This window comes from Nyctereutes procyonoides, unplaced genomic scaffold (assembly GCF_905146905.1).
Source record: "Nyctereutes procyonoides isolate TBG_1078 unplaced genomic scaffold, NYPRO_anot_genome, whole genome shotgun sequence".
In the NCBI taxonomy this organism is placed as follows: Eukaryota; Metazoa; Chordata; class Mammalia; order Carnivora; family Canidae; genus Nyctereutes; species Nyctereutes procyonoides.
The window spans coordinates 56,433,340-56,446,173 of NW_026575126.1; the positions used below are offsets into that span (position 1 = coordinate 56,433,340).

At 40.4% G+C, this 12,834-nt stretch overlaps 1 long non-coding RNA gene across 2 annotated transcripts in view; it reads right to left on the reverse strand.

Annotated features, from left to right (window-relative positions):
- LOC129519124 (uncharacterized) overlaps nucleotides 1–12,834 on the reverse strand; it is a 64,976-nt gene that overhangs the window by 51,589 nt on the left and 553 nt on the right. The window lies entirely within an intron of this gene.

Here is a 12,834-nt window from a genome sequence, read left to right on the forward strand (position 1 = left end):
CAGTAAATTCAAGTTTACTACTCATCTTTTCAGCAACCTAACTGTAGGGAAGAGACAGACTGTTTCTTCTGAATTACTTTAGGGTCCCGGGGGAGGTAGGTAAAGTAAGGATCTCCGAGGGATTTTCAAGTAGAAAAGAAACTCTCAAGTAGAAACTCTTTGAGATTTCCAGAATTTCCTTGGCCCCAGTACATTTCCAGCAGCTGCCAATGTTCCCTAGACTACTTTGCCATGTAAGAAGCCACCAGTGTCTTGAAAGAATTTTCATGTCCTTGGAGTGGAATCATGGACTGTGAAATTTTCCCCAGACTCTTCTTGTAGGGGAACATTTCAAGATGTCTCTAGCATGCTGACAAATGTTTCTAGATATAGTCAATCTACCATAACCCCATAACCAAGACAATATACATGATATACAGCAGAGTGTTTTAAGTGGAGGGGCAAAGTAAGCCATTGCAAGCCGCCCTGGAAGCCTAGAATTTTAAAAAAATATTTAATTTATTTATTCATGAGAGACTCAGAGAGAGAGGCAGAGACATAGGCAGAGAGAGAAATAGGCTCCCTGCAGGGAGCCTGATGGGGGACTCCATCTCAGGACCCTGGGATCATGACCTGAGCCAAAGGCAGACGCTCAATCACTGAGCCACCCAGCCACCCCGGTGTCCCTGGAAGCCTGGATTTTTGATGGCCCCATGAAGTTCCTCTGAGATGTAGGGACCAGGGGGAGCTGAAAGCAGAATTGGAGGCTGCCAGGTCCTGGCAAACACTAAGAGGCCCGGTTCTTTTTTTCTTCCTTTTTTTTTTTTTTTTTTTGGTGGTTTTGGGGATGGGGGTGGGGCATGAATAGCGTCTCTGCAGAGAGGGGAAGCACTTAATAAACCAACTCTAATTTGCCAGGTATGGTTTCTAGATAAGTCAAGTGTTAGTTCGCCTTAGGCCTAGGCTATGGCAGGCCTGCCTGGGAATGACCTCGGGTCTCTGAGTTCTTACAGTGCAGTTTCTTTGGAAAATAAAGATTTAAGATAAATATGGTATGCTGTGGCAGTTTCTTCTATCTGGGCATACTCCTGTATCAGAAGTTTTCTGAGTCCTCCATGCAGGACTCAGATCTTGTGACTAGTAGGGCATCAGAGATTGGTGATAAGTCAAGGCAGAGGCTTCTCTGTATAAAGGTGATTTATGCACACCTCGGAACTCTTGTCATTGCAGCTTTGTGCATGAAGAGGCAAGAAAAGCTATGTACATGGGTACCGCTGGCCCTCCTGATGAGATAAAGACACTGTGCAAGCTACCTCTCCAGCCTTGTATCCCTCTATTACAGTACTTCTCAACTGAGGGCTATTTTGTCCCCCACAAAGTATTTGGCAACATCTGGGGACATTTTTCGCTGTCACAAGTAAAGGAAGGATGCTACTGACATCTAATGAGCAGAGGCCAAGAATGTTCTTAAACATCCTACAATGCACAGGACAGCCCTCCCCCCATAACAAAAGATTATCCTGTCCAAAATGTCAATAGTGCTGGGGTTGAGAAATTGTACTGGATTAATCCTGTCGTGCCTTTTAAATCTGATAGCCTGTGCTCGCTTCGGCAGCACATATACTGAATCTGATAGCCCAAACTTGTAACCAAAGCATGATGGTACAGGCTGACCTCGATCAGTCCTCAAAAGTGTGCTTATGATGCCAAGGTAAGCATGCCATTTCTTTAGTGAGGATTATCAATTTGTTTGTTCTCTCCTGGAAGCAGATGCTAATACAGAGCTGAGGCCTTGCCCTCCTGCAGGAAAGAGCTCAGCGCACAGAGGGGGATTTTCTAACAATCCAATAGAAGCAGTCTTGCAGGAATCCACTAGGGGGCAGCCATCTGCAGCATCCTCTTGTGAAGGTAGTTTAAAATTGAATTAAAAAATACAATAAAAAGGGATTCCCTGGGTGGCGCAGCGGTTTGGCGCCTACGCCTTTGGCCCAGGGCGCGATCCTGGAGACCAGGGATCGAATCCCACGTCGGGCTCCCGGTGCATGGAGCCTGCTTCTCCCTCTGCCTGTGTCTCTGCGCCCTCTCTCTATATATATCATAAATGAATAAAAAAATTTAAAAAAAAATACAATAAAAAGGGATCCCTGGGTGGCGCAGCGGTTTAGCGCCTGCCTTTGGCCCAGGGCGCGATCCTGGAGTCCCTGGATCGAATCCCACGTTGGGCTCTCGGTGAATGGAGCCTGCTTCTCCCTCTGCCTATGTCTCTGCCTCTCTCTCTCTTTCTGTGTGACTATCAAAAAAAAAAAAAAATACAATAAAACAAAAAAGATCTGCTGCCTGTCACCATTCTGTCCTAAAGAGAAGCAAAAGAGCCTGGAGTAAGAGAGACACAGGAGTTAAAATTCTACCTCTGCCATTCACCCATATTTGCCAAAAAATATAAGACACTCAGATGGGCAGCACATCCTACTTTTTCAAGGAAAAATATATGTAAGCATTGTCAACATCTTTGTATGGAAAATTATTTTAAAGTGGCTTTATAGAGATCCCCAGATGGTTCGGCGGTTTGGTGCCTGCCTTCAGCCCGGAGCGTGATACTGGAGACCTGGGATCAAGTCTCGCATTGGGCTCCCTGCATGGAGCCTGCTTCTCCCTCTGCCTGTGTCTCTGCCTGTGTCTCTGCCTCTCTCTCTTTCTGTGTCTCTCATGAACAAATAAATTTCAAAAATATATATTTATAAATAAATAAATAAATAAATAAATAAATAAATAAATAAAGTGGCTTTATAGGGGATCCCTGGGTGGCTCAGTGGTTTAGTGCCTGCCTTCGGCCTGGGGCCTGATCCTGGAGTCCCAGGATCGAGTCCCACGTTGGGTTCCTTTCTGCTTCTCCCTCTGCCTGTGTCTCTGCTTCTCTCTCTGTGTCTCTCATGTGTGAATAAATAAAATCTTTAAAATAAAAAAAAATAATAAAGTGGCTTTATAAAGACAAGTTTTCTTTTAAAAACACATAGTGAGGGAACCCTGGGTGGCGCAGCGGTTTAGCGCCTGCCTTTGGCCCAGGGCGCGATCCTGGAGTCCCGGGATCGAATCCCACTCGGGTTCCCGGTGCATGGAGCCTGCTTCTCCCTCTGCCTATGTCTCTGCCTTTCTGTGTGTGTGTGTGTGTGTGTGTGTGTGTGTGTGTGTGTGTGACTACCATAATTAAATAAAAATTTAAAAAAATTTAAAAACACATAGTGTAAGTTTCATCAGGCACTTGGGTGGCTCAGTCAATTAAGTGTCTGCCTTCGGCTCAGGGCATGATCTCAGGGTCCTGGGATCAAGCTCCACTCATGCTCTCTCTCTTTCTCTCGCTCTCTCTCTCTCTCTCAAAAAAAAACATAGTGTAAGTTTCATAATTGCATATGCACATGGAACAAAATTCCAAACACACAAAAGAATACACAATGGAAAGCAGATCTCTATCATACATCTGTAAAGTTGGCCAAAAAAAATTAAAAGTGTTATCATCCTATTTGCTGATGCAAATGTAGAGCTGGTGGGAGTACAAGTGGGTACAGCCACTCTGGAAAACAGTATGACATTCTTCAAGTTGAAGATGTACAATTCCTCTCCTCATGAAGATATACACCAGGAGACATATTCAAGGTTATTCATAAGAGCATTATTCTCAGTGCTGTTGGGAAACATCCCATATGTCCGTTTACAGTAAGATGTATAAATAAATTGTGGCATATTCATATAATGAATATGATAGAGCAGTGATTGTCAACCTTTTTAAAAAGATTTTTATTTATTTATTTTTGAGAGAGAGTGAGAGATAAAGCACAGAGGGAGAGGGAGAAGCAGGGTCCCTCCTGAGCAGGAAGCATGACAGGGGGCTGGATCCCAGGACCCTGACATTATGACCTGAGCTGAAGTCAGACACTTAAATGACTGAGCCTGTCAATCTTTAAAAAGATTGTCAATCTTTAAAATCTCAGGACTTCTTCACTTGTTAAAAACTACCAACTGTTCCCAAAGAGCTTCTGTTTACATGGGTTATATCTCTATGTACCTACCAAATGAGAAATTTAAACTGAGAAACGTTTTTTTAAGGTTTTATTTTTAAGCAATCTCCACACCCAATGTGGGGCTCGAACCCACAACCCCAAGATCAAGTCTCATGGTCTACCAACTGACCCAACCAGGTACCCCTAAACTGAGAAACTTTTAATAATTCTATTTATTCATTTTTAAAATAATAAACATATGACATACCAAATCATATTGGTATGAAAAATAACTTGTTCTTTTCTAAAAAAAAAAAAAACTAGGAAGAATGGCAGTATTATGTCACATTTTTTAATATCTCTTTAATGTCTTCCTTAATGGAAGATAAATGTGGTTTTATATCTGCTTCTGCATGCAGTCTGTTGCAATGTTACATATGATATATGTATAACTATATGAGATAGTTTCTCAAAACTATACAGTACCCTCATGAGAGAAGGAAGATTAAAAAAAGACAAATAACTTCTCAGTATTTATATACTACATATGTGTAGTTGGTAGTAGGAAAATAGTTTTGTCTTCTTGGATGGTCTGATTTTGAGAAGCACAACAATATAGCAATGAAAATGAATGAGCGACATCATTGGGTGGGATGTCACAGAGAGCTCTCACAAATATCATATTGAACAAAAGAAGCAAGATACATAAGAACACATTTGTGGGGGAGGAGGAAATGGGAGTTATTGCTTAGTGGGTGCAGAGTTTCAGTTTTTCAAGGTGAAAAGTATTCTGAAGATGGACCATGGTGATGGTTGCACAGCATTGTGGAACACTGAATACCAGTGAAATGTACACTCATAAATGGTTAACATGGTGAATCTTATGTTACAAGTGTTTTACAACAATTAAAAATTTTAAAAGAATACACTCAGTAAGGGATCCCTGGGTGGCGCAGCGGTTTGGCGCCTGCCTTTGGCCCAGGGCGCGATCCTGGAGACCCGGGATCGAATCCCACGTCGGGCTCCCGGTGCATGGAGCCTGCTTCTCCCTCTGCCTGTGTCTCTGCCTCTCTCTCTCTCTGTGTGTGACTATCATAAATAAATAAAAATTTAAAAAAAAAAAAAAAGAATACACTCAGTAAGATTCCATACATGTAATAACATTTCTAAACAGTCAAAACTAAACTAAATTACTTAAGGACACATGCATGCATAGCAAATTTAAGAATGAGGGAATTATTACTACAAAACCAAGATGAAAAAAAAAAAAAAAACCAAGACGGTCAGTACTCTTGGAGAAAAGAATGGGGTTGTCCTTGGAGACTGACCTGAGTAGTACTGTATATAGTTACTCTTTTTTTTAAAGATTTAAAAAAAACTTTAAGTAATCTTTATACTCAGTGTGGGGCTCAAACCCACAACCTGAGACCAAGAGTCACATCCTCCATCAACTGAGCCAGCCAGGTCCCCTTGTACACACTCTTTAAATTGAACATATTTTATGCACTTTACATATATATATATATAATACACACTTTATATATATACATATAAGCATATATATGTATACATGTGTATATATATATGTACATGTGTATATATGTGTATATATATATATATATATATATATATATATAACAAAGGAAAAAATATATATATATAATGGATTGCTCTCAACAAAAGTCAAAAGGCATTTGGGGAGAAAGGACATTGGGGAAAGGACAGCCTATTGAGCAAACAGTACTATAACACTGTAACACCCACAAATCCAAAATAACAAAACAAAGTCTTATCCATAATCAAAAATTTACTCAAAATGAGGATGCCTGGGTGGCTCAGTTAAGCACCTGACTCTTAATTTCAGCTCAGGTCATGATCTTAAGGATGTGATCTCAGGGTCATGATCTCAGGGTTGTGGTATTGAGCCCTATGTCAGGCTCCACACCCAGTGGAGAGTCTGCTTGAGATTCTTTCTCCCTTTCTCTGCCCCTTCCCACCCCATGTTCTCCATCTCTCAAAATAAATAATAAATATTTTTTAAAAATTAACTTGATTGGGACGACTGGGTGGCTCAGTAGTTGAGCATTTGCCTTTGGCTCAGGGCATGACCCAAGTCCTGGGATTGAGTCCCGCATTGGGCTTCCTGTGTGGAGCCTGCTTCTCCCTCTGCATGTGTTTCTGCCTCTCTCTCTCTCTCCCTCTGTGTCTCTCATGAATAAATAAATAAAATATTTTTAAATAAATAAATAAAATTTAAAATTAACATGAAATGGAGGACATTTAATGTAAAACCTTGAACTACAAAAACACTCAGAAGAAAACATAAAAGAAAACCTCTGTTATCCTGAGTTATGTAAATGCAAAAATTTCTTGGATAAGACAGAAAAAGCAAAATCCACAAAAGAAAAATTTGATGTATTGAACTTCATCAAATTTTTGAAACTTCTGGGGTGCCTGGGTGGCTCAGTCAGTTAAGTGTCCAACTCTTGGTTTCAGTTCAGGTTACAATCTCAGGGTCATGATCTCAGGATCATGGGTTCAAGCCCCACGTCCAGCTCCACATTCAGTGGGAAGTCTGTTTGTGATTCTTTCCCTCTCCTTTGACCCTTCCCCCTACTCGTGCACACTCTGTCTCTCAAATAAATCCTTAAAAAAGAATAATAATAAAAAGGGGCAAAATATTTGAATAGACAGTTCACTAAAGAAGATACATAGACTGTCAATGAACAATCTGAAAATGAAATTAACTAAGGAAATGAAAAGACAAGCCACAGACTAGGAAAGAATATTTGCAAAATACATTCTATATACACAGGAAAAATACAAAGAACTTGTGAAACTCCATATTAAGAAAATGAACACAGTTTAAAAATGGGCAAAATATTTGAATAGACAATTCATTGAAGAAGATACAGACTATCAATGAACAATGTAAAAAATGAAGTTAAGAAAACAATTCCATTTACAATAGCATCAAAAAGAATAAAGTACTTAGGAATAAATTCAACAACAGAAGAACGAGATTTGTACAGTTACTATTACAAGCATTGTTGAATATAATTGAAGATCTAAATAAATAGGAAGACATTCTGTCGTCACAGATGAGAAGTCTTTTTTTTTTTTTTTAAGGATCTTATTTATTTATTCACGAGAGACACAGAGAGAGAGAGGCAGAGACACAGGCAGAGGAAGAGCCTGATATGGGACTCAATCCTGGGACCCCAGGACCATTCCCCGGAGCCAAGGCAGGCACTTAACTGCTGAGCCACCCAGGAGTCCCAATCAGAAGTCTTAATACTGTTAAGATGGAAATACTCCTGATTGGCAAATTCAATACATCTGCATCAAAACTCCAGCTGGATTTTTTTTTGCAGAAATTGATAAGCTAATCATAAAATTCATGCCTTGAATGTCCAAAACAATCTTGAAAAAGAAGAACAAAGTTGAAGGACTCACACTTACTTGTTTCAAAATTTACTATAAAGCTATAGTAATCAAGAAAGTGTGGTACAGGTTTAAGGGTAGACTTATAGACCAGCAGAATAGATTTAAGAGTTCAGAAATAAGGGACACCTGGGTGGCTCAGTGGTTGAGCGTCTGCCTTTGGCTCAGGTCGTGATCCTGGGGTCCTGGGATCAAGTCCTGTATCAGACTCCCCATAGGGAGCCTTCTTCTCCCTCTGCCTATGTCTCTGCCTTTCTCTCTGTGTGTCTCTCATGAATAAATAAATAAAATATTTTTTAAAAAGAGTTCAGAAATAAACTCATATTCATGGCTAATTGATTTTCAACAAAGGTGCAAAGGCTACCTAATGAGGAAAGAATACTCTTAACTGAAGATGAATTATAGACCTAAATAGAAATAGAAATATAAAACTCCTAGAAGAAAATATAGGAATAAATCTTTGTGACTATAGATCAGGCAACGGTTTCTTAGATATGATACTAAAGGGAAAATACAAGTTTTTCATCAAAATTAAAAAACTTTTTTTTCCCTTCAAAGGACATCATCAAGAAAGTAAAAAGGCAAATCACATCATGGGAGAAAATATTTGCAAATTATATGTCTCATAAGGAATCTGTATCCAGACTATATAAGAACTCTTAATATTCAATAACAAAAATGCAAATAACCCCCCCCCCGAAATACAAATAACCTAATTTTAAAATGTTCAAAGTAGGGACACCTAGGTGGCTCAGTGGTTGAGCGTCTGCCTTTGGATCAGGGCATGATCCCAGAGTCCTGGGATCGAGTCCCATATCAGGCTTCCTGCATGCAGCCTGCTACTCCTTCTGCCTATGTCTTCCCCCCACCCCCACCCCATCTCTGTGTCTCTCATAAATAAATAAATAAAATCTTTAAAAAAATAAAAATAAAATGTTCAAAGTATTTGAATACATACATCTCTAAGGAAAATATACAAATGGCCAATATGCACATGAAAAGACCTTCAATATCATTAGTCACTAAGGAAATGAAAATCAAAACCACAATACAATAGGACTTTATACCTACCCACTAGATGGCTGCAATCAAAAAGGAGGACAATAATAAATGTTTGTGAGGATGTGAGAAACAGGAATCCCAATACATTGCTGATGCAAATGTAAAAGAGTATAGTTGCTGTGGATGATAGCCTGGTAGTTCCTCAAGAAGTTAAACATATGCTTACCATGTGGCCTGATAACACATTCTTAGTTATCTACCAAAGAGATGAAAACTTATTCTCATGGAGTATGGAGATTCCTCAAAAAGTTAAAAACAGAGCTACCTTATGACCCAGCAATTGCACTACTAGGTATTTACCCAAAGGATACAAACAGTGATCCAAAGGGGCACCTGCACCCCAATGTTCATAACAGCAGTGCCCACAATAACCAAACAATGGAAAGAGCCCAGGTGCCCATCAACAGAGGAATGGATAAAGGAGATAAAGGAGAAGGATAAAGACTCACACTTACTTGTTTCAAAATTTACTATAAAGCTATAGTAATCAAGAAAGTGTGGTACAGGGAGAGGTATCACTGAAGAAGATACAGACTATCAATGAACAATGTGAAAAATGAAGTTAAGAAAACAATTCCATTTACAATAGCATCAAAAAGAATAAAGTACTTAGGAATAAATTCAACAACAGAAGAACGAGATTTGTACTATATATATTCGAATATAACTCAGCCACCAGAAAATGAAATCTTCCTATTTGCAATGATGTAGATGGAACTAGAGGATATTATGATAAGTGAAATAACTCAGTCAGAGAAAGGCAGTTATCATATGATCTCACTCATATGTGGAATTTAAGAAATAAAACAGATGAACATTGGGGAAGGGAGGGAAAAATAAAATAAGAGAAAAATCAGAGAATGAGACAAATCATAAGAGACTCTTAACTCTAGGAAACAAACTGAGGGTCGCTGGAGGGGAGAGGTTGGAGGGAAGGGGTGACTAGGTGATGGACATTAAGGAAGGCTCGTGTTGTAATGAGCACTGGGTATTATATGCAACTGATGAATCACTGAATTCTACCCCTGAAACTAATAATACGCTGTATGTTAATTAACTGAATTTAAATTTAAAGAAAAGAAAATTTATCTTCATGGGAAAACCTACACATTAATTTTGTAGCAGTGTTATTGATGATTGCCAGAACAGGAGATAACCCAAATATTCAACTGATGAGTCAACCAACCATGGTGCATCCATACAATGAAAGATTAGTCAGCGACAGAAGGGAACGTTCTGTTGGTTTTACAGCAAGATGGATGCATTTCAAGTGCAATATGCTAAGTGAAAGGAGCCAGCCTCAAAGGCAACATACTATATAGTTCTATTTACATGATTAACTGGAAAAGACCCATTTGTAGGAACAGAAAGCAGGTCAATGCATGTCAGGGGCTGGGAGTAGACGGCAAAGGAGCGCACAGAAATTTTGGAGGCTGGTGGAAACATTCTATATCTGGCCTGTGGTGGTTGCTACGTGATTGTGTTTGCCAGAAATCAGACAAGTGTAAACTAAAAAGCAGTGAATGTTTCTGTATGTAAATTACACTTCAATGAATCTGACTTAAAAAAAAACCACAAAGGGAAAAAGTGATTCTTGCTCTACATCGCTGGGCCAACGACTCAATTCTATTTTCCCTTCCCAGAAGACCATCACTGTTACTAGTTTGTAGATCCTTTCAGCTTCTCAGAAATTTTCTAGATATATACAAGTGCATATGGCTACATGTATGTGTATATACATTCACATTTATATACATTTACATATACAAATATGTGTGTGTATACACACACACGCACATATATAAATAGTTTTGGAAGCATATTATGCACCAATCTTTGCTTTGCATCTAATTATATATTTTGAATACCCTTCCATATCAGTATATAACAGCCTGTCTCATCCTTTTTTTTTTCTTTTTATTTTTTTTAAAGATCTTATTTATTTGAGAGAGAGAGAGAGAACACAAGCAGTGGGGAGGGGGAGAAGCAGACTCCCCACTGAGCAGAGAGCCAGACTCCATCTCAGGATCCTGGGGTCATGGCCTGAGCTTAACCGACTGAGCCACCCAGGCAACTCTTTTCTTTTTTTAAAACAGGCAGTTAATTTGGCTAAACTCAAATTGCAGACTGCCTCATGGGGGTGAGTGGCAGCTGAAGTCCTGTATTAAGTGCTCTGCTAGAGATGGCTCAGTGGTTGAACATCTGTCTTTGGCCCAAGGTGTGATTCTGGGTCCCGGGATCGAGTCCCACGTCAGGCTCCCTGCATGGAGCCTGCTTCTCCCTCTGCCTGTGTCTCTGCCTCTCTCTCTCTCTCTCTGTCTCTCATGAATAAATAAATAAAAGTTTGGTTTTTTTTTTAAGTGCTCTGCTAGAGATATGGGCAGAGCTCATACATAGAATCTGGATTCCCCTTCTCTGAATCTTCTTTTTCCAGGATTCCCAACTCAACGTCCAAAGGCTGTGTTTGCACATTCCCTCTTCTCTGGTTCTTCAGACCAGTAAAACCAGATATTCTGACAGGGTTTTGGCCACTGTCCCTTGGCATGGATTTGCTCTGCCTTTGAAAACGGGACACTCAGCCTGGACTGTCCCTTTCTTCCAAGTGACAACACCTCTCTATCTAGCACCTGCCTGTTTTTTTATTGTTTTACGGGTATTTTAATTTTGTGGGGTTTTTTTTGTGTGTGTCTTTTGTTTTTTGTAGTTCGTCCAGAGATTATAGTTGTTATGTGCAGGACCCACCAGTAAGGAGTTACTCAGCCGTGACTGGGAGAAGAATTTTGCCTCACTCTTGAACTATACCACATTTCCCCTTCCAGGAAACCCTGCAAGAAAGGTGGTCCTCTGCCTCCTGTCTGCAGTGCAATGGATACAATGGCTCCACCGGGGCCCAGATGATTTGAGCATTTGGGGATGGACTATATATTTTTTTTCTTTTCTCCTTTTTTTTTTTTTTGAGTAAAACTTTTTCAGTATGACCTTGAAAAGGTCACTTCACCTCAGTTCTCATTTCTAAATCTGAATAATAATGATACTTTCCTCACAAGGCAGTCCTGAAGGGCAATGAAATAGTACAACGAAGGCCAACGTCTGTGTGGTACTTACTCTGGGCAGGAACTGCCCTAGGGTGCTTTATTCCTTGCCACAGCCTATGAATGAGGTACTATTATTATTAGCTCCATTTGACAGTGAGTAAACTGGGGCAGTGAGCTTATGCCACTTGCTCAGCACCCCTCATGGCTTATGTGGCAGAGCCGGGCTTTACACAGAGGCTGTATACCTGCATCTGTGCCCTTAGCCACGTGCATCCTAAAATGTGGTGGGTCTTTAATCCTGGCTGTGCATCAAGATCACCTGCACAGCCTGCAAAGACCTGCTGAATCAGACTCTCCAGCTTCTGCGTTTGGAACAATCTCTGTGCCTTGGCACAATCAGTGTTGGAATATAAGCATTCCCTTCTCCTCCCTGTCTTCCTTTTCCTGACTCACTAGCTCTTTACCAAGTCATAGGACTAGATTATCAGGGTTACCTTTGACCCGTTCCTGACAGAGCTATGTCACCAGCCTGCATGACAGGTAGAACGGGTTCTAGGAGCTGCAGGAAGAGACAGCTGTCACTGGGATCATCCTTCCCCTCCTGTCTGAAGCCACAACCCTGGTCATATGACCACTGGGAAAGATGCTATGAGCCATGGTGGATGTGTCACCCAATCTCTGCCTTTTATATAAATCACACTTGACAACACCTTGCCCCTTCAGGATACCAGAAACTTCTAGGATGTTTCGGGGAGGTATATGATTCAGCTGTAACTTGGGTCATGGGAACCCATGGTAACAGCCATTTGTCGAATTTGCCCTGAACTTTGAAATAAGATGACCCTGAGTTCTCCTACCCTTATAGGACTTTCCTGTCTCAAATCAAACTTTGTTTAAATGGCTTTTGTGAGGCAGGACGGGCCCCAGGAAAAAATAAAAATAAAAATAAATGGCTTTTGTGGTTTTACATGATCTGGCCTCTGCTAATCTCTCTGACCTGAGCCCAGTCACTCCCCATGATGATCCACACTTGAGCCACACCAGGCCTTTGACTGTGATGGCTCACACCTCTAGATTCTTGCACTTGTCATTCATCCTACTTAGAAAATTCTTCCCTAGAACCCACATGGCTAGCTCATTCTTGTCACTCAAATGTCAACTCCAATGTCACCTCCTCACAAAGACCATAGAGTGTAAATCCTCCTCTGCCCTCCCCCTTCATTCTCCATCTTGCTAACTTTGTTTTATTTTCTTCACAATACTTAAAGCATTCCATAGCCATCTCTCCCCTTTGTCTAGGTGCTTATTGTACCTCTCTA